Source organism: Astatotilapia calliptera, chromosome 11 (assembly GCF_900246225.1).
Source record: "Astatotilapia calliptera chromosome 11, fAstCal1.2, whole genome shotgun sequence".
NCBI lineage: Eukaryota > Metazoa > Chordata > Actinopteri > Cichliformes > Cichlidae > Astatotilapia > Astatotilapia calliptera.
In genome coordinates this window covers 31794180-31816715 of record NC_039312.1, presented here as the reverse complement: position 1 = coordinate 31816715, position 22536 = coordinate 31794180, and the positions used below count along the sequence as shown (strand labels likewise).

Here is a 22536-nt window from a genome sequence, read left to right as displayed (position 1 = left end):
ATAATAAAGCCTTTTTACTATGTTTATTGATAATAAATATTCATTCAATCATCCGTATGCAGTTAAAATATTAAAAAAAAACTTCAAATGCTGTCTTTTTCCAAATAACCACTTGAATTCCTTTATTCTTATCTCTTTAAATTTAGCCTAAAAAAACAAGCACAGAAGCCTTCATCAGGGAACGAAAGTGGGACTCCGTGGGAGTCCATATTCACCACAGCTGCAGTTGTTTTGATGACCTCAGTGTCAGACTCAGATTATCATCCCTGTCTCCCTAAAAGTCCCAAAGCCAGATGCTGTAGCCTACAAAGTGCAGCATCATCTCTGTGAAACACACTGTACTGCATACTGTAATATAATGCATAATATAAAACCACATAATAACTATATGCAGTTTTTGTGCTAGAGAAAATGAAAATTGACAAGCAAAAAAAAAAAACTTTTGGAAAACTGATGACGGTTGACGGTTGGAAGGTCGGGTAGTCGGGTATAGTGCTGCACCAAAAGTCTCCCTGTGACTGTTTAGTTGTAAGCAGGTTGCTGCAGTCGCCAGTAGTTTGCATGGAAGACGCCGACTTGTCTGCAAACACTCACTAACAGTTCAAAAGGTAGTGAAACTGAAAGGTGGTGAGAAACAAAGACCATTTATATTTAAAGTAAACATTATGCTTCTTGAAATATGTTGATTGCAGCAGTAAAGCAGGCCATTTAATCTGAAGGTTTCAGGGTTTTTGCAGGTTTTGTCTCAAGTGTTTGCAGAAAAGATGCCGTCGTCTATGCATCGTCTAACGGCATCCACTGCAACCTGCTAGAGATCAAAGTAATCGTAAGGACGTTTTTAGTGTTGCAATATTTTTGGGGTGTTTTCATCTGATGAACAACATCCAGCAATGGCTCACCAACCAGTCCAGGAGTATTCAGTACCCCACCCCTTTCCAGGCCTGCACGACTGAGGCCCAACATTCAAATTTGGGTTGGGATCAAGCACGATTTTGTCACGGCACACTGAGAGGACTCAAACTCAGAACTTACCACGATCAGTTTTACAAGATTTAACAAGGAAACTCAAGAATATTTTATGATCCCAATGGATCCGGCTGCAGACAGGCTAAATACACAAACAGTGGTTTCCAACTTTCTTTATTCAGCTTCAGCTCTGAATAAAGAAATGCCAGGTTTTTTTTTATATTTAAAATCTCTTTATCGCATCCTCGTCAAGTCTTCCCAGCTCCCAGCAGCAGAGTCAGGGGCTGAACAGCTCTGAAAATGTGAGAAGAGAAATTCAGTCAGAGTTCACATTTTCAGTTCCTCCCCTGAGGGACCGCTTCACTAGCTTCTGTGCTCTTCATCACCTGCTGATTATCGCAGTCTGCTCAGTTCGTCACCCAAATGTCCAGAGGTCAGAAGCTAAACACACAAATGAAAGAAAAATAACTGTAATGTGAACATAAACTCTAATTTTATGACCCATGTAAATGGTAAATCACATTTACACAACTTCCTCCTCCCTGCCACTTTATCTTTCATAATATGTCCTGCATGTATCACCATCACAACACTGTGATAAACAGCATGCAGGGAATGCAAACAAACCATTAATCTCCTTCTGCCAACAGAAAAACAACCCACACCGCAAACATTTCCTAAATAACCAACTCCTGCTTATTTACACTGCACTATTAAGGCTGCGAGGATGATGCAAACAATGAGACAGCGGTGTGTTTGCTTTAAAAAGGAACTGGAAGCAAAACCGTTTATGAATATTTTACTGTGGAGAGCGGAGAGCGACAAAGAGGACGTCTGGAGTCAGCTTTTGATAGTTTTTAAACGGCCCTGTGTGTGTTTGTGCGGCGTATGAGTAAATAACTGGAAGTAGCTGCGGCACTTTGTCTCCCTCGCTCTCTCTGAATACCTGCTGCCAAAGTACACAAGAGGAAATAATAAATAGAAATGCAAAAAGAGAACATCTGGTGGGAACAGTTAAAAAAAAAAACACATGAAAAATTGTGATTATACTCAGGGAAAATACACAGGGGCCTTACAATAAACGCATGTGTTTTCCTTTGTTAAAATGCATTGGATATTTCTCTCCGAGTTATGACGCTGAAATCTGTCTCCCACACACAGAGCGAGCATTTTTTTTTTTTTTGGAAAGTGACCAATGCAGACATGAAAAGCAATCAGATGTGATTGTGTTTGTAATTGGAGAGGAGTTCTGTGCGGCTCCATAGCAGAACATGGTTGATTGTGTTTGAATAGTTGCTGATTGACTGTAGCTCTGCTGCAGCCAAGCTGTTCACACTATGTGTCCAATAGTTTTCTTTTTCTTTTAAAAAAAAAAGGAACTTGAAAATTGCTTCGTAAACTAAGGAGTTAACCATTTATTCCCCGTGCAATCATATTGCTCCTTAGGTCACAAATTCAGCCTGACTGCTGGACTGAAATAACTCTGGTGAAGAGTCGCCACTGGAAAGAAATGTGCAAGGATGGGTTTTGTAATGAAAAATTAACAAGCTGGGTGAGGCAAAGCGCCGTGCTGTGTGGGAAATAACACAGAAGTATTCAAAAGTGCTACTCTTGTGGAGAGGTAATTATTGTCTTTCATAAAAATAATATTCTTAGAAATACGAGTCATTTTTGGGATTGTACATGCCACATTTCTGGAAGTTTCCTGAACAATAAATAATCTCACATGCAATAATATCACATAATCTCAATCAAATTGTAGCTCCACGGTTTAGCAGTCAGATTAAAAGAGTTTAGACTGGGTATGTCTGAAGACAACTACACAAAAGAGGAGTGTAAAGGCAGGTAAACACTGTGAAATTTCAGATTAAAGACAACCACGATGGAAGAATCACAGTAAAATTTCGGTCACAGTTACAGAGACACAAAGTGGGTGTTATAATAATATTGTAACCAATGAAAGCCTGGGACAAAATTATGTTGTACCAGAAATTTTGTGTGACTCACAACACTTCATCCTACATCTGCATCATCATCACATCGAGAAAGAATAAATAAAGTGGAAAAAAAGTGGAGGAATTGTAGATCTGCCTTCAAGTCCAGCAGAAACCTCTGGTGAACTCAAGCTGTCTCAATAAAAAATGAGAGCCCTCACAGACTGTATATAAAAGATGGGCAGAGCTTCCAGAGGCCTGCGCTATGAAGCACGATTGAGTCTTATCCAGATAACTTTATGGTTAGGCTACAAACCTATGCTGCAAAGCTAAGATATCTAAGATATCAGCATGTATGAAATCTGCTCTTCAGAAAAAATCATCACCATTCCTGGAAGAGCCCTCAGACCTCTGTGTGCAGGTAGTGGGAGGTTTATCAGTAATAAAGAGATTCTGAGGTGCAACTTTATTCCTTGAATTTTTCCCTGCTGATACAAACAATTTTACTAAAACTATTTTTCTATAAGCAAACATGACATCTATGCTGCTGACCTTATATCAAATTTGCACATAGACTAACCTTAGGTTTGAATTCTGTTCAAACGATCGTGGCTCAAGAGTTGGGAGTTTGCCTTGCAATCGGAAGGTTGCCGGTTTGAGCCCCGGCTTGGACAGTCTCAGTCGTTGTGTCCTTGGGCAAGACACTTCACCCGTTGCCTACTGGTGGTGGTCAGAGAGCCCAGTGGCGCCAGTGTCCGGCAGCCTCACCTCTGTCAGTGCGTCCCAGGGTGGCAGTGGCTACAATGTAGCTGCCATCACCAGTGTGTGAATGTGTGTGTGGATGACTGGATATGTAAAGCACTTTGGGGTCCTTAGGGACTAGTAAAGCGCTATATAAATACAGGCCATTTACCATTTTACCATTTCTGTTGTTACATGTGAAACATCACTGAGGCTGTTAAATATTAATTTAATGGAATACTCAATGATAACCCATCCATTCATTTCATTAAATGATACAGTTGTAATACTGTTAACTCGTAACCAGCTTTGTGCGTCCTCTTATTCTGACCAATGTTGGGGTAAGTGAATCCAGATAACAGGAAGACTTATTTCATAGTATGGGCAAAGGTCTTAAAAGTGCAATCAATGTTGTCTTAAACATGCATTCTTAATAACAGCCAGCAGGTGGCAGCAATTCTGGTTGCAAAATAAAACAGACATTTTGTTCAATGGCTGGAAATTGTACAAAGTATCTTGTAGAGGAGATCAAAATGGCAAATGTTTCTTTCGTTGAAAGAGATCCTTCCGTTGTTTCTGACATCAGTTTCAAACAGCTCGTTCAGTTGTAACCTCACCAGTTGCTGTTTGGTTGGTTTTGGTAAAATGTTAGATAAATGGAGTGGAGACGGTTAATTTACCTCAGTAAAGAAACATAACTAAAAAATTATGCATCATAATAAAATCATATGTTCAATTTGAAATAACTTTTTTCTGAAATTAAATCCACTGAAGTCTATTTTCAGTATCCCAAAAACAATTTATGTTTATTTTTCATAGACTGTTACAAATATCTCCTTTATGGTTGTAACTGTACCCAGCAAGACAAAGGTCTGTGTTTACAGCACAGCAGGGCATCGCTGTGGTCTCCTTTCCCTTTCAGTGATGATCTGCCCTCTATCTTTTTTCTCCTCTCCCCGTTTCTGCTATTGTCTGTGTTCCCTCCATGGAGCCATGACTGTGACTGGTCTCACCTGGCTCGCTGGTTTGCACACCTGCACTCAATCTTTAATCAGTCTCCCTCTGCATTTAATCCCTCGCCCATCCATCCAATTTTGCCAGATTGCTCTGCTGGCTAAGTAGAGGTACCATGCAGGGTTGCTAGTATTTGCACTGTAATCTTTCTGGAGAGTTTAACTAAGACCAGAGCTTTTCCCTCTGGACATAACTCTGGGTTTTCTGCCTTTACTCTGACCTTCTCATGTATGCCACCAGCCACCCTGCCTCCGTTCCCTCTGCCTGCTCCCTGTCCTCACTATCTCTCTGCTTTAGTCATTTCATGTTTCTATACTTCTCTGCTTCAGTTCGCCACTCCAGACCTGTAACGTTAACAGAAATGGCCACGGTGACAGCACCCGTTAGTTGCTATGCTCCTTATTTTGAAACATCAGTGATTGTGTTTTAGACTCAGCTGTTGTTGCTGATGTTTCCATATTTGGCAGGATGGAGCAGTAACTTATCTTTTAGAGTTAGCAAGCCTGGTTAGCAACCTGCATTGTGCAACACGTGGCAAAAACAACAGATTTATTTGCACAGCCTGTACCTGTAACATTCCTAACTAAAGCAGGCACATCCCTAGCCTCAGGCTTCAACCAAACCAAATGGTTTTGTAATTTGTCAGTTGTTATGAATCAGCTACAGAGACGGATCAGGCTATTAAAAAAAATCTTAATTTCATGCCAAGAATTGGACGCTTTAATGTGGGACTCTGAGGAAATACTTAAAATGCTTTTCAAGCCACCCTCAAACTAGAGAAGCTGCAGTTGTTTGACTTCATTTTTCAGCCAAGAAGATTGCCACTTGGTTTACAAGAAAACCGATGTCATCGACCACTTTGGGGAGGTGACGGTCTAGACATCTGTGGACTTTTCTTTGAAATAACTGAAAGATAAGTAGTTTTGATTGGAGCAGGAATCTTCAGGAGGGCTCTCATCTGAGTCATATTTGGGGTCTGCCTCTTCAGCATGACACCAAAGAGGAGGTAGTCCAGTAACTGATAAAAAGACCACTGAATGGTAAATGGTCTGTATTTGTATAGCACTTTACTTGGTCCTAAGGACCCCAAAGCACTTTACACTATATACAATCATCCACACACACATTGGTGATGGAAAGCTACATTGTAGCCACAGCCGCCCTAACAGAGGCGAGGCTGCCGGACACTGACGCCACTGGGCCCTCTGACCACCACTAGTAGGCAACAGGTGAAGTGTCTTGCCCAAGGACACAACGACCGAGACTGTCCAAGCCGGGGCTTGAACCGGCAACTTTCTGATTACAAGACGAACGCCCAACTCTTGAGCCACGATCATCCCTGCACGCAGTGAAGAGCTGGTTTAAAATAAGTGAAGGACGGTATAAAGGGTTCAGTCAGGCAGCTCTGAGGGTTGTGGTAGTTCTTTCTAGATTAAGTTTTACTGGGCTTTTGAAATATTTTCATATTCTTGAGGCTAAAGTCAAAGAGACTTTATTTATCCCCAAGGGGCAATTCAGATAGATGACACCTTGCCGACCATACATACAATACACAAACATCACATTGGGGAGACAGGTCAGGCTAGGTAGCACTGGCCGGTCGACCACATGAGCAGCGACCCCGAACCGAAACCATAGAAAATGCACAGCATGAGGAAAGACGAGGAGAAAAAAAAAGAACTCCCCCCAGACTGAGCTTCAGCAGGGAGATCAGTTTGAGAACAGGAAAAAACCACCTCAGCACATGAATCATCACATCTCACAACATAGAAGACATAAGCTTCGAAGGCGTTTGGAGGGGTTGGGGGGGTGAGTGCAAGTATGTGTCAGTGTACATGCGTATGTGTGCGTGTTAAATTGCTGTGATGTGACACAACAGATGTGGGACATCAAAGGGAGGGTCACTGGTTTGCATCCAAAGCCCAGCTGCTCTCAGGAAAGACACAGACTGGCTTCCAGGGCTGAGGAACACCCAGGTGTGCTTATATGCTGAGCACATAAATGAAAATCATTTTCTATTGTGTGCAACATAAACCTGCTCACTAAATACATATAGGTAAACAATGTGTTGTTCAATGATGTTAAAACAAACCTCATGCTCATTTTTTGCAGCAAAGTCTTCAGCTCTGACTCAGACTGGAATGCATCCAGCTCTGCTTGAAAATAGACTTGCACGGGACTGATCCTCAAACAGAACAAGACAGCAATAAAGACCTCCCCTGCAGCCTTGAATTTGATTTGTTTTGGTGCTGTTGTGGGGAAAAGTCAGCTTCATAGCATTATGTGAGTACTTTATTCTGAAGAGAGAAATCAACATCATCATCTCTGTTTTGAACTCACAAATATCAGAATGGAAGTCACGCAGGCAGACTAGACTCAATTTTCCAACCTCCAGCTCAGTGAGATTTCTTTTTTTCTGCTGACACAAGGTTTTCATTTCACAGTAAAGACATGCTTCTTGCTTCAGCTATTACCTGAGAGGTGTACCTTTTCTTCTCTTCCAGCTAAAATCCACTTTCATACCAACTTATAGCTGGTTTTAAGGACTCAATCCTATCAAAGAAACGCTATAAAAGTCCATTAGGACCAAATGCCTTTCTGTGACATTTCAGGAGGATGATTACACCTGGTAAAACAATTTAAAGCCTCAAAGGATCATTGAGCATCAAACGATTCTGGACCAGGAGTTCATTTTTCCATGTTTATGGGACTATAAGGAAAGCTTTTAAAGAACCTATCCTTCCCATGCTCTGCTGCCGAGCGGCTCTCACTTCTGAAAAAGAGAGATGATAGCTTTGAATGACCTTGACACGCTTTGCTTTGTCTCATCACTGAGCTGCAATTCCAAGCAAATCAAGCACTGCCATGCCTGAGCAAGAGAGAGAAAACAAGACCCTCAGGAATACACACACGCACATGCACACACACAATCTCCCAACCCGGTCACACCTTCTTCACTTCACCACCGTGACATTAAGATGACAGCAGCACCAAGAGGAAATGAGAAACATGAGAGTGGGAGGTCGGGTGATTAGTGCAGGTCTCACAGCCCCACCTTGTGTTCAAAGGCAGGAAGTGACACACATACAGACACATAATAGGGATGAAATAAAGATTATTCAGTTGCTGAACACATTAAAATAGAGTCCTCATAAGCAGATGGACATAAAGACAGTGGAGCTACAGTTTGCTGTAGAGAACTGGAATCAGGTTAGGCTGTGCTGGAATTGCTACACTGTTGTCACTGACGCACTGGTGCACGTGTTATGCTGCTGCAACCTGTTTTATACAATAATTCTCATTTTTGGCTCAAGAAATGGACTCATCATCCTTACAGTGCACATAAAAAATGAAATAAACATTGCAAACAATCTGAAAATAAAGAATCCCTTTGATTTTACCTCTGCTGAATCATGAGGTCTGAATGAAACTAACTAGTAACTAATCGAGGGATAACCATCCAGTTCTGTTTCTCACAAGCTGATTTGCAATTACTTGAAGGTACATATTTTATTTCACTGTTAATCAACCTATATGTAAAGTGCTTTTCAAGTTATATTTTATTATTTATTCATCAGAAAAATATTTCCAGTGGCATAAGCTTAATTTTATTTGACCACATGGCTAATTTAATCCTTCAACATGGAGACAGAAATTAAGTCAGACAGAGCAGTAAAAGCAGGACCTCGAAGAACAACTTAAGGGAAGCTAGAGGAGCTTAAACAGGGCACCGTGTATGACAATCAATGGAAATTCTGGGATTGTGGACAGAAACTAACTGGTTGTCTGCTTGATCTAATGTTCATGTTTGAAAATCCAAGACTAACAGTGCCATAAAGACCAGTTACTTAATGGATCGAGACTTCATCCGTAAAGATTTGCAACAGTATCTTTCATCTCAAAAATGGGCAATCAAAACTACCTTCATGGTTGTTCCTCTTGCAGAAAGTCGGCGCTTATCCACAAGAACTTTCACACAGACTCACAAAATACTAGCAATAGAGAAAACAGACTTTTAAATTGGATCCACTATAAGAATACTGTGCATGTGATCAGTACAATCAATCAATAATAGCCTAATATGAAGTAACAGAAATCAATAGTGCAAATCAGCCTGTTACCAGTAATTCAGAAACACCCCAGGGTTGTTGTTTTTTTAGAAATCTCTCTTTTTAAAAGCAGCATACATTAAATATATGTTGTAGTACGCCTCAGAGCCTGCATGTAAAATATGTGCAGTTCCCATTTTGCATGCTTATTAGCCACATTAGCATTCAGTTAAAAGCACCGCTATGGCTAAGTGAAGCCTGACAGAGCTGATAGTCTCTTGTTTTCTGCTGCCCGTTTCTGAAGCAGATCATATCCCAGTTTTCAAACGTGTCATTAAACAGTAAACTGTCACTTTTACAGACACGCAGCCTGAATCTCTGATTGAATGCTGATTGCAGAACAGAGAAGAAGATCACGATGAAGCAGCAGAACGACACAACAGATGAATCCTGCTTGTTGGCATGAAAAATATTAAAGGCAGTCAACTGACATGGAGCAGATTAGCGTTTAGATGAATAATGAGAACGTATGGAGCTGGTAGATGGGCATATTCAGCATTGATGGTATGATTTCTCTCTCTCTCTCTGCACTATAAAAGACGTGGCTACTAGCTGAGCTCACATAGGCTGAACCAGCATTAATCTCATAATTTAATATTCAGTCTAAGCACAGCTCTCAGAAAAGGGGAATGAGAAGAAAAGCAGCTTGGCCTAAGGGGGACGGTGTGATTCCGAAATGTTGACAGTGGCCTCTTGCCATCAAAACCACTGAATCTTATCAGTTTTACAGACTTGTTTTTTGATTGTCGACTTATTTCTGCAGATGAATGCAGATTATTACAGATGGATTTCGTTCCCCCTCTGTTCCTCCACCCCCGTGCCTTTTTCGCTCACAGCAACATCTGTGACAAATATAAAGAATACAATGAAAACCCACTTAAGCTCACTTAACACTCATGCATCCAATCTGCAGGAGGGTCCGATAACAAGGCTCTGCCACAGGACTTGCAGCCTACTGCTTCTGGATTGGAGCACGAGGGGTGAACGAGGGAAGCTAGTGAACATGCAGGACCAGGTTTTGGATTGTTCTAGGGGTTAAACTTTATCCACTGGATTTCCATCACAAAAGCCTCCTCAGCAGTGAGCAGACGTGACCTTGGGGCCTGCCAGGGACAAACTGAGGAAGTGAATTCAATGAAGCGTCCTCCATTCACGTGTAGGCCTAATAGGTCGCTGTCTATCACACCAAGTACCCGACCCTAGGCACACCTCCTCCTCTTACACTGGTCAGAGTCCCTTTATTATGCTGATCTAATGACTGTGGAGGGTAATCCCAAGGACCTTCATTTGAATCAGGGTGATGTGTTACGCACTCAGCCAGATTTGAACTGACACTGGGCCCCATACCTGCCAACTTGGGTGAGCGTTAAAGTCAGCCGTTGCAGTACCAAAACAAATTTATCCTTCTACAATTTGTGCATTCGTTTATTCTGATCTCATAGTAAAATCTCTTGATGCAAAAAAACAAATACCTGCACACAAAGAAAGCAGTGGTAGAACGTGTGCTGCAGAGATATGATATTGCTGGAAGGATCTGTCTTGTTTGAACAGTAATAGAAAATATCTCAGTGAGTCCAGTTTGACAACAAAATACAAATTATTTATAGAAATATTTGTCTTGATACTAACCCTAATGATTTAGTTTCAAGAATATCGACTTCACCAGCTCACCTCTGTGATCCCTATAACTTTCTTATCATGATAAATAGCCGACTGTATGGTTACACTTTTAGCTACACTTCGCACTTTTGCTCTGGAAAGCTCCTGCCCTTCCCCTTCCTCATGGTCGGGGATTCCTGGAACTCAAGATTGGGGTTATCGAATTTTTAATACACAATTATCATGGGCAAAAGAATCTCTAATAATGATATTATTGTCATAGCTATAGCAGGAATGCGTAGTTGTAATACTCCGTATTGTGACCAAAATCACAAGAACTAATTTTGGAGAATAATCCAGTACGATCATAGAGTGCATATATTTAATTAACGTAGAACAACAATTCTGAAGTCTTGAACTTCACTGTCATCATTGTGGGGGTTTTTTTCCCTTTTTTGGACCATAGTTGTATTAGTGGAGACAAGACATTAAACATATTGCTAAGCTGGGCGAGCAAGAAAACAGGCTAAACAGAACAAACTTAAAACTATCAGACAGATGGAACAACTGCCACCTATGTGTAAACCTTTAAATGTTTTTTGCCTTTTAATACACTGAAGAAGACCAGACAGAACCTGCCTGTCACTCGAATTGATCACATCTCTAATAATGCAAAACTTTAACCCTTAATACAAATTAGAGGAGTTATACACATTAAAAGAATACGCAAAGTAGAACAGCCATGAATGAGGTATCAGCCACAGGAATTAAAACGCCTTTATTTCTTCTGTAAAGTTGGGTACTTTAATATGGGAGTATATAGCCGACCTCAAGTGGCCACTTAAGGAACTGCAGGTTTTTTTTACATTTGCACACTGTGGTTTTGAATTTTATTACTTATAACTCATTTTACTGAGAAGGTGCCAAACAACCAGAAATGATACCAAAAAATAAAAAGAAACAAATATTTTTTTCCATAACTGAGTCACAGTGTAGACCTTTTATTTCCTGCTTTAAGGGAGTAGAATATGTGTTTCACAGTTACATGTTCAACAAATAGACAAAGTGCTAAAGACGAAACGACTATTAACCACTCTGGTGTTTTGGAGAGGGGAAAAGACGGTACTGGATGCGATGTTTGCCATTACCATGATTGCTGACATGGTCAAAATAAATTGATGAGATTTAAATTTGTGACGTACAACCTGTTTACCTTTTGGTATTCAGTCAAATACATCGCTAACTTTATTCATTGTGTGCTCATTTTTGGCTCTTGAAGTGCAGGGAAAATAAAAGTATTTGAAATTCTGGTGAAGATTAACCACAATGCACAAAAAATATAAAAAAATGTACAAGTTTTTACAAGTTATGAACATCTTTCAGTTTGTAAACGATCATCAGTGCTGCTGTACCACAAGGTCATTGGTCTAAGTGAAGGTGTTGATCCGATTTACTCATTAAGTAAAAACAAAACTGTTTTTATTTCAGATTTATATTTTTCACTCATGAGAATTTATAACTCAGAGAGCTGCTGAGAGAGATGCAGACTCCCAGTCTTCTTTAATTAATGCTCAGCACAGTGAACTTCATAAATAAGTATTTTCTCAGACTTGGAGCCAACCCTCTTCAGCCCAGCAGACGATTTGGTGTGTCCCTGCCTGCAAACTCGTGTGAGATTATTCAAACCCAGAGCACAATTTTTAATTCTAGCCTAGATCCCAGAGTTTCCCAGGACACCAAATATGTTAAAGTGAATTACAGGGTAGTGCAGTGAAAACAGTGCAGCAGAAGCCTAAAAAGAATCCACGTAATGAAATGCTGCAGTCATAAAAATATTCCCTCAAATTACACAGAAGTTTAATACAGCTTCATTAAATGATGCAAAATCTAAATATATATATATATATATATGTGTGTGTGCTGTTTTCTAACTGTGGAGAGTGTTTTTCTTTTTTCAAGTCAAAGAGACATGGGAATAAAAGATGCAATAAAGCCTAATGTGTTGCCTTACCAACAAGGTTACAGCCTCAGGGCTCCAGCTCCCCCGGGCCCCATATTCACTCTGTGTCAGTCGCTTTATGAAAAATGCACCATTATATTCCATAAACCAACTGACCATTAAATTATAGTGTCAGCTCAAATGATAAAGCTCTCTGATAAGGCATCTTCATTTCCACACAGCCATTTTACCTTTGCTCTGATGTGCACGTTGCATATTCCCAAATGAATTTATGTTTCAACAAATTACCATAAATAGCGGGTAATCAGGGACTGCAAAGAAACTGTTCGCCCCGGGGCCCCTTTTCAGGGTTCATGTTTATGGGTCAAACAAATGAGTCATTCTCTGGTTTAAAAAAAAAAATCGGAGCTTAAGCAAATAAAACGCTGTTTTTTTTTGTCCTTCCCTACAAGCAAAGAATGTAAAGCATCTACACAGTGTGATTTTTATGAGGATTGGAGACAAACTGGTGTAAGAAGTCGATTTAAACGTCCTCTTTAAGATCCTTTAAAGCAACAGGAAGCCATCAACACCATAAAAACACTCCAGAGAAAGTTGCAAACACAGGCAGAATGTTTGGTGCTGGCAGTAAATTCAAAATAATCACTTTTCTTTGTTTTGTCCATCATCTCAGTACAGTTATGGTTAAATGCAGGCTTCCATGATTAGTAAACCATTTAATTTATTTATATTTCATACAGCTTCCCAAGTTGTTGAATTTGATCCTACATGGAAAATCTAATATTTTTATAATAATGGATTGCATTTACATAGCGCTTTTCGGGACCCCTCAAAACGCTTTACAATACCACTATTCATTCACTCTCACATTCACACACTGGTGAAGGCAAGCTACAGTTGTAGCCACAACTGCCCTGGGGCAGGCTGATAGAGCCGAGGCTGCCATATTGCACCATCGGCCCCTCCGGCCAACACCAGTAGGCGGTAGGTGAAGTGTCTTGCCCAAGGACACAACGACCGAGACTGTCTGAGCCGGGGCTCGAACCGGCAACCTTCCGATTACAAGACGAACTGCCAACTCTTGAGCCACGATCGTTCCTTCCTTGTAAAAGTTCATATTCTAGTTTGTTTAATTATTGCACACCTTTTACAACCGAATAATATAAAAGCTATTATGCCAGTACACACCTTCAGTGCACGTGGCAAATTCTCAGGCTATACATTTTCCAGTGAAAGTAAACAATCTGAATCTGATAAATCTCTGTGTAAACAAAACATGAAAAGCCTGCTGCAATCACAGACTGAGCCTTTACGTGTTTTATTGATTCTTGAACAGTCATCCCACGGGGATATGAGTCTGCAAAGCATATTGGATAAATCATGATTTATTATTTTTCTGCATGTGAAGAAATGCTGCCAAAATATGCATAAATGTAATTAACTGACATTTCACTCAGTGAGTTCCCATCAGGCACTGGTTATCAAACAATTTATTTCTCGTAGTTTACGACCGAGCTTGCCCTCAGGCGTGCCCACAGATCACTGTGGATTGACTCTTGGGGAGGCAGAAGAAAAGAACAGTGCTTCCAAGTAAGCCATTACCTCTGCCTATGGGGTTATTAATCCACACAATAAAGGTTTTAGCTCTCAGCAACCCAGAGAGAGAGTTACAGTGATTATGGCCAAACCAAACAACTTTACAGCAGTGAGAATGAGGCTGAGTTTAAGTACTGCCTGCTATGTGCTAAATATTCCTTAAAGAGATTAAGACCTTTGTTCATATCATATTCATATCAACTGTCTAACTCGAAGTTGCACATATTATTAAATCAATAAGTAATATAAAATACACCATGCTGAAATAGGTCATTCTACACAGTGTGTGCTATAATTGTATAGTAAGTTTGCATTTATATGCACTGTGTCGTTACTGCCGTCAATTAAATCTCATAAAACACCTGCATATAAAATGTCACTCAATTGAAAAGGAAAGAAAATTGTCACCTTTTGTTTTCTTATTATGTCCTCTAATAAGGCTATCGCTACTGATGAATTAATCGTTAATAAGCACTTACTTTCTAAAGCTGGTTTAAAACGACATCTGTCTTCCAGATTTTATAAGCATGTGTTTGTGTTCAATTTGAAAAATAGTAGAATGCTGTAATATAAATATAATGGCTTTTAGAGCAGAATATTTCTCTCTAAATTGTTGCATATAAACTGGTATTACATGAAAATACTAGTGCAAGTTCAGGCATTAAAGACTCTTTAGAAATGTAAGTTTGACTTTCATTTCCAGCGATCACTTTTCTTACATAAGGCACCGCATTCTCCGGGTTTACCTTTTATCCTCTATGAAACTATATAATAGTACTTTACTACAGACAACGTTTATGTTCACTCACCCTAACACATGGACGACTTAATCTGACTTGGCAGTCATATGGTTGCAGTTACCTTGCTTAAGCTGTTTTGTGTTAAGCATAATGAGAGCCATCAAACTCCGGTAAATGCGAGACACTCCTCAAAGACCCTCCGCTGAGGACTTTTCAAATGTGCCACGGTAACAATTACATGTAAATCAGACCAGCAGGCTGGAATTTTAAAAAGTTGAAACAAAAGAGATGGATGAGAGCAGATGAAACTTTAATGGATGTTGGGAAGGAGTTTGGTTATTTTAGCAGCATTTGAGCCAGAAAGAAGAAAAGATGTTAAATCAGATAAATAACTAAACCTGATGAAGTAAGGCAAATATTTTTCTTATGATTTTCTGTTCCTACTTCATTTCAAGCTTTAATCCAGTTTTTAAAAGGTGATTTAATATCCTTTTAGTTATTTTCTGTAATTTGCGTACAGATACTATTACAATGGCTGTCTGTGAAGGTTCTCAGTCATCCAGGTCGTCGTAGTCTAAAGAGCCTCGAAAGAAAAGCGTTTGAACTTCTTTAAGTTGCTTAAAGACGTTTCACCTCTCATCCGAGAAGCTTCTTCAGTTCTAGGATCAAATGGCGCAGAGTCTCAGATTTAAGCCCTGTGGGAGGGTCCCCCTAAGAGGGACAATGGACCCCCTAATGATCCTCTACAAAATCACATGAGCCAAGGTGTGAAAACAGGTCACAATCAGCCAGGGTTTCGGGTGAGCTCATTGTGAAACCTGGCCCCACCCTATCATGTGATTTTGTGAGGTCAGATGGCCCAGGATGTGAGTGGGCGTTAAGGCGTCTGGGAAGGGATCTCAAAACTGGATTATAGATGGCAGACAGTTGGTGTCGTAAACCACCGCCTCTGTTCAAAGATGGCCGTTCACAGAGAGTGGACTCTTTCAAACCGTCTGTTTATTACAATGGTTGGTACTCATATTAAACACGGATACAGTTTTAAATAATGAGGTCAGAGTATGTACAAGTAATCCCCGTGAGACTGCTTTAAAAAACTCAGTTTCAGACAGTTTTTTTCTGCACTTGACTCTTTATAGATATTTCTAACTGGGTCATCTTCCCACTAAAAGCCTCAGTCATATAGACCTAGAGACCAGTCCACCACACCCTGGCAACATTCAGCCACTTGGGGGAAAAAAATCTGTATTCCCCAACCAAGTTCCGAGCAGTTGCTGGATGCTGCTGGCTATATGTAAATAAAATCAATCACAAAGGGGATGAGAAAAAATAATAATTACATAAGTATAAGAAATAACAATCATACCAGCAGTGTAAGGATTCACAAATGCCAGCAAACTCTTGGAGATTTCTGAAACTATCGTAACGGATTTGAGGGGATGTGGAAAAATATGTTTACACCTGAAAAAAACACGACCACAACAAAGACTGAGGAGGGAAAAAAGTGCCAGTATTTTATTTGTTTCTGTCGTTTGGCCGGTGTATAAAACGCTGGGACACGACCACATGGTAATTGCCTATGCTGTGCCAGCACAGCATAGGCATAAGTGCTGGCCACAACATCAGCCACCTACATAGGTTACATCCTAGACTCCACAAAGATCTCCCACAGAAGCCTAAATCAGGCATTTAGCCTGGCTTTAGCAATACATTTCACAGCAACTGCCAATAACCTCTAGAAATCCCCTTTTAACCTGTCAGGGAATACTAACTTTTTCCCCATGAGCAGTGGTTACCAGGTGGTTGCCAAGAGGTCTGTAGACCTGTGTGGCCCGAATGCTGCTCAAACCCTCTGCTTATGTGGGACAGACAATTAAGAGAAAATTGGTTTAAAAGGTGAGGTAGAACTGCTTGTGTAAAACAGAAGATGAGCAGGGATGAGAGTGCATGAATAAAAATGTGGAAATATTCATACGAGGTCCCTTTTAATAACTTAATGTTCCAATGAAACTACTATTTTACCCCAGCCTTCAGCACAAGCAGTGTGTAAGTGCCTTAATGCAGCCATAAAATTCTTTAATCATGCTTCAGCTGCTAAGCTGAGGGTTTTACCATGTGTGGCTATAACAAGCAGTTAACACTATCTAGTAGCACCAAAGCTGTGATTTTAATAATGATAAATATGCCCGCTAATTCAGTAGTCAATTATTGTGTGGAGGTGTGTTCATATTTACACTATGAGACGCAGATATTGTGAAGACTGCAATTATCTACCATCTATATGGAATTAAGGCTATTTAAAGATGGCAAATAGCAAGAGTAGTGTCTGCAAAATGAATTCATTCTTATTTTATCTGACCAGTTGGCAGTTATTTAACCTGAAGTGAAATGGGGATTGGAACTGCTGTTTGAGACTGAAGAAGTGCTTTAGTGCTTCACGGATGCTCAGCTGTGTGGATGGGAGAGTTTGCACGGTTTCACAGCGAGTGCACCACACTTACTTTCAATATTTCATGAAAGTGCTGCACGAGCACAGTGTTGTTTGAACGGAGTGAATCACTGAACAAAGTATTTAATTCATGCATTGACTTTTCCACTACAGTTAAAACATCACAGAGCTATTTCTTTGGGGTGTGGTTGTTCAGCTCAGCAGCGTTGGGTTTAGTCGATATTATCGTGCTGCCTGATGCAGAGCCTCGGGTCCTGTCCGCATTTGTTTCACCAAAAACGGTGATGTCACAGCTCCAGATATTGATGGATATCACGGGTTAATGGAGTGCAATGAGAGTGTCACAAAGAACTCTATCCAAAAAGATGCCACTAAATGTCATCCGCCACCACCGGAGTCAGTGCGTGGTTAAATTTAGGTGGGTGAAAGCTTCATGTAAGCGATTCCCCGTGGCTACGTCGTGATTCACACGCTGCCTCAAAATGATGCTTTTTTTGGTTGATTTTCCAACTTCTTGCAACAGCTGTGAGGGCGATAATTCCAGCGTTACACGGGCACTGTGAGGAAATTAATTTCTCCACAGCCTATAAAAAGAATGAAAAATCACCTCTCTGTTTCAGTTACTTATCTTAAGGCGATACTGTACCAGCTGGAGTCTAATGAGCACGGTCACGCTGTAATTTTGGAAGTTCACACTGACCATTCACAGCCCAGCTTTTTGTACAAATTAAATTTGAATTCCCTCTTTTTTCCCCTTCAGTTTGTGTTTATAAGACACACAACATTTCAGGCTGCACTGACAATCATTCGGGCAGTGGGGCTCTTTTAAATTAACGCTTCTCACAGTTTCTTGTAGACAGACTCACAACAATGAGAGACCCACAGCAATATTTGTTAAACATGAAACAAACTTGTTGCTCTTACATTGTCCTCTCTGACTCCAGTGAAGCGTAATCTGCCTTTTGTGCAGACTCTGTTTGTGTGATTCCTTCACTGTGCTGCGGTGACTGATGGATGCTTGTACACAGACTAAGAAAGAGCGAGAGAGACCTCTCAGCTGAAATGCGAACAGGGAAAAAGCATCTTGGACAAAGGTCTTAATCTCTTTGGAAATTAGACAGTTATTATGTATGTTGCAGGCCAACGAGGCCTACTTTGACTTTGCTGTGTGGGCGTGTTGTGTTGCTGTCTTCCCAGCCTTAGGTGCCACCCATTTTCCTGTATAACCAGGAAATGTCTTAGTAATTAACCCTGAGAGTGCTTAATCTATGTGTTTATTCTTGCTTGAGGGAGAGTGCGCGTTAATTCTCATCATTGTTTCCCAGTTTTATTTCAGCATTTTTGCTCTGTTTTTTTTTTTTTGTTGAAAACAGGTGCTCGGCTGTCCCTTTAAGCTAAATGATCAATTAAACCCTTTTTTAACTCCCTGCCTCCTTTTCCTCGTATACGTTTATTGTTCCTTCTCCACATCTGAAGCGTGGACTCTCTGGAGAGCGTAACAAATGAACACTCATCTGGGATTCAGACCCAGGACTTCTTAAACGTGTTATTTTTGCTTAGATTTCTTAGTTTTTGCTTAGTTTTCTAGTAAGCTAAACAATTCACAAGGACTACCAAAGTAATGCATAGTCATAAACATGTGCATAGCTATCTGTTATCGCAACTGCACACGTTTAAACGTGTGCTGGCTTGCAAGTGACACGTCAGTCCTGTTAGGTCCAACATTTAAAGATTTCTGTTTCTGCTGTTTTACAGAAATTGACCAGGGTACTCAATCAGACATGCAGCAAACATAGAACAAAGGAACAGAGATGTTTCTGGATTAATGGAGAGGAGTGCACATTTGAAAGCAGCTTTAGACAAAAGATGTGACATTTACTGATGTAAGTGGCTCTCTTCTCTTCTCACGGAGGGGGGGTATGTGTGTTAGATCTTTGGGTACAGCATTTGTAACTCTTTAATCTCAAATACCCACTTACTATCTATTTGGATATGCAATTTCATTGTGGAAATCACCATTGAATCATGTAGTTGAAAGCTCCATTAAAAATGCTGGTAGGTGAATGTATGAGCTCAGATTTTGTTGTTACGCTTCAATTCTCTTCTTTTTTTCGTCTTCACTGTCTTTTGCATGTGCCCCTGCTGCTTATGTAAAATCATGATTTTCACATCAATTGGCACAGAGCAGGGCGAATCTGTTATTGTTTGCTTGCATGCATCTTCAAAGCCACAGATTTCCACTCTTAGTTGGATGTGAAAGCACAGTCACGGCTCTGTGTTCAAGCTGAAGCCCAATGTCCCCTCTAAGCTCTAAGCGCTGAATGTTCACAGACTTCAACTGACGTCACCGCTGCTGTCGTGCCACGATCGGTGATGAAACACCAGTTTGCCAGGCTTGAGATTCAATTCGTCACGTTAATTTATTAGGAATTTGACATTCAAAAGCAGATCTTTTTCACTTGAAGGTTTCTGCAAAGTATTCCAATCAGTACTCATGCTTTTAGACTGTGATTAAAAGAAAAATAACAGGCAAACTTGATGCATAAGAGCACTGGATCAGACTGTGCTAACAGGACTACACCATGCACTCAAAAGGTTTACTTTACTTTATTGTTTACTTCCCATATTCCTCTGTTTTCTGGCTCTTACCCAGGTCGAGGTTGCAGGGGCATGCTCTAACCACCTCGCCTACGAGGCGTCAAGGAGGCATCCTGGTCAGAACCCTGCACCACCTCAACAGGTGGATGACAAGCTCCTAACCCAGACACCCTTTTGAGGAACCTCATTTCTGTTGATCGTATCAGCGATCAACAGAAATGAGCTGTCACTTCCCACAGCTCATGGCCATAACACAGGAATGTAGATCGACCAGTAAATCTGCCTGCCTTCATGCTTACTTCTCTCTTTACCACAGACTGGTGCAGCATCCCCATCACTCCAATTCATCCATCAATCTGTGGCTCCACTCTCCCCCCACTCATGAATAAGAACCGAGAAACTTGAACTTCTCCACTTGAGACCCCAAATGATTCCCAAACCAAGAGTGGGCCCTCCACAGTTTCAAGAACCATAGCCTCAAACTTTTCATCCCAGCCATTTAACACTTAGCTGCAAACCACCACCATGAAAGCTGGAGGTTTTCACTCAATGAGGCCAACAGGATCTGCAAAAAGCAGAGACGATGATCCTGAGACCACAGACATGCCACCCCCCATCTCTTGGATTCACCTAGAAATTCCTTTCATAAAAGCAATGAACAGAATCTGTAACTAAGGGCAGCAGTAGCGGTTTCTCCCAGAACAAGTCTGACTCGTGTAAGCTGCTGTGTGACTGAGAATCTTATAGCTGTGTCTAAACACGTCAGATTTCTTCAGTGTAAATTTGTGTGGTCACTGGTTGATGACTCGGTTCACGTAAATAAAACCACACGCATGCATGCTGCAGGCTGTTTTACTGAACCAGATAATCCCGTTCGGTGCAAGGCTCATTCAAACCACCATTATGAAACACCTCTCAGTTCTAAAAACAGCAATATCATAAGATTAGTAACACATGTTTTTATTTAACATCAAAACTTCCTCTGTGTGGACTCACACAGTCATCACTGTACAGCGCTAGAGTGCTGTGGGCTACGCATTCTCTCAAGCAGACTAAATGGAAAGTGTATATAAAGGGACAAAAAATTCAATCAGAAAGACCTCGACTACATACTGGTTTCACAGTGGGACGGCGCCGTCCTCTCACACGTGCATGTATCAAAGCCTGTGAGCGCGTAAAGGGAGAGCACTGGAAACAGGCCTCTCAGCCACCGTTACAGCAATCCCTCATTCTGACTGAAACATGTTTACACAGAGTTAACAATGCGAAAGATCGAAACGTCAAACAAAGAGTTTCCATAAAATGTTGTGTAATAATGAACACCTGTCAACTGTGGCTTTCATTTCCACAACATATTAAAATGTGAGGTGCAATTGGATTTTCTTCCACTGCATGGTTTAAAAATAGGTATGTATTTCAGAGGAATGACTGCTTTCAGCAGAGGCAAAACTATCACATCTTCCTAAAGATGAATATATCTGAGTTTTGCACTTAATGATAAAGAAATTCACATCAGCCAAAGCCTATTTTTCAAGACATTTAAATGTGTATGGATTAAAAACAAACCGTCCCCTTTCTGTCCTAAGCGCCACTAAACAGGGAAGTGTATATTTATGCAACTAATTACATTTAAATGTATTTATATAGTGCCAGTTCACAACAACAGGAGTCATTTGTAAGGTAAAGACCCCATGTGCACACAGGCTGTGACTGTAAGCAGCTGCAAACATCCTACAGTGGAGGCTGCAGGACGACAGGACTGTAAGTTGGACGGGTGAGATGCTCAATAATAAATAAATAGACATGTTTTAGCTATTTATTTACTTATTTGTAAATCTCCAGCAAAAAAAGGGAAAAGTATCCATGTGAATGTCAATAACTGGTGATTTTCCACAGATGGGAGGTGGGGGAAATACATACTGTGTAAAAAAGGTCTGAACTATTAATTATGGTCAATGCCACGAATCCTAGCTTAAGTTACAACATCCTGACAAACTGTAGGGTTTTTTTTTTTTAGTTTGTTTGGGGGGGTTTGTCCTGAGGAGCCAAAACCCCTGTAGCTTTAAACTGAGTTATCAATGTCCACCATTTCTGAACTACTTTACACTCATAAAAGTGTTGATTATACCAAACAAATGTATAATAAATACTCTGTGTGTGCACAGAGTTGCAGGAGTTGGGGCTTTAAGCTGTGTGCAATTCAATAGGGTAGAGTAGGAAAAATATAAAGGAAAAACATTTCCTGCACACACGGGGCTCGTAATTTGTGGCTCCGCTCCTGAACACACTCAGTAAAATCTGATAAAGACATTTTATATGTTCCTTTACAACATACTGAAACCTTATTCAGATTTTCCCCCCAGAGACACCAAAACATGTTCCCTACTGCAGCTTTAAATCCAGCTTTATTGTGATACACACGATTTCAAACCAACTTTGCAGTCTTACAAGTGTCTACCAGAATAAGCAAACACATCATGCGCTACAATGTGTGTACATATGCTGCAATTGGGCTTAAATACCCGTGAGCTGTGTACATTGCAATAGGGTGGAGTTGGGAGGGGAGGTAGTGGGGCTGCGGGGTATTTCTTGCACACATGGGGCTCATAATTTCTGGCTACGCTCCTGCACAGGCTGATAAAGACATTTTATATGGTGACTTATTGTTACACGACTAACGTATTTTATTCCTCGTATTAAAAAAAGAAAAAACTTACTCATTAGGCCCTTTACTGCTTTGGCCTCGCGTAGGCTACTTCTCTCACCAATGCGGCGCACGTGCACGAGCGGTGTGCGCAGACCGGGAGCGCGCGCGGAGGCGGTCCGGGGC

The 22536-nt window shown here is 40.7% G+C and overlaps 1 long non-coding RNA gene across 1 annotated transcript; it reads right to left on the bottom strand.

Moving 5' to 3' along the window:
- Positions 1-460: 460 nt before the first annotated feature.
- LOC113031614 (uncharacterized) lies at positions 461-22482 on the bottom strand. Its single transcript, XR_003273759.1, has 3 exons — positions 22424-22482; positions 1353-1407; positions 461-1260 (listed from the first exon to the last, which is right to left on the bottom strand). It is a non-coding gene; the product is annotated as an uncharacterized LOC113031614 (long non-coding RNA).
- Between the last annotated feature and the right edge of the window lie 54 nt (positions 22483-22536).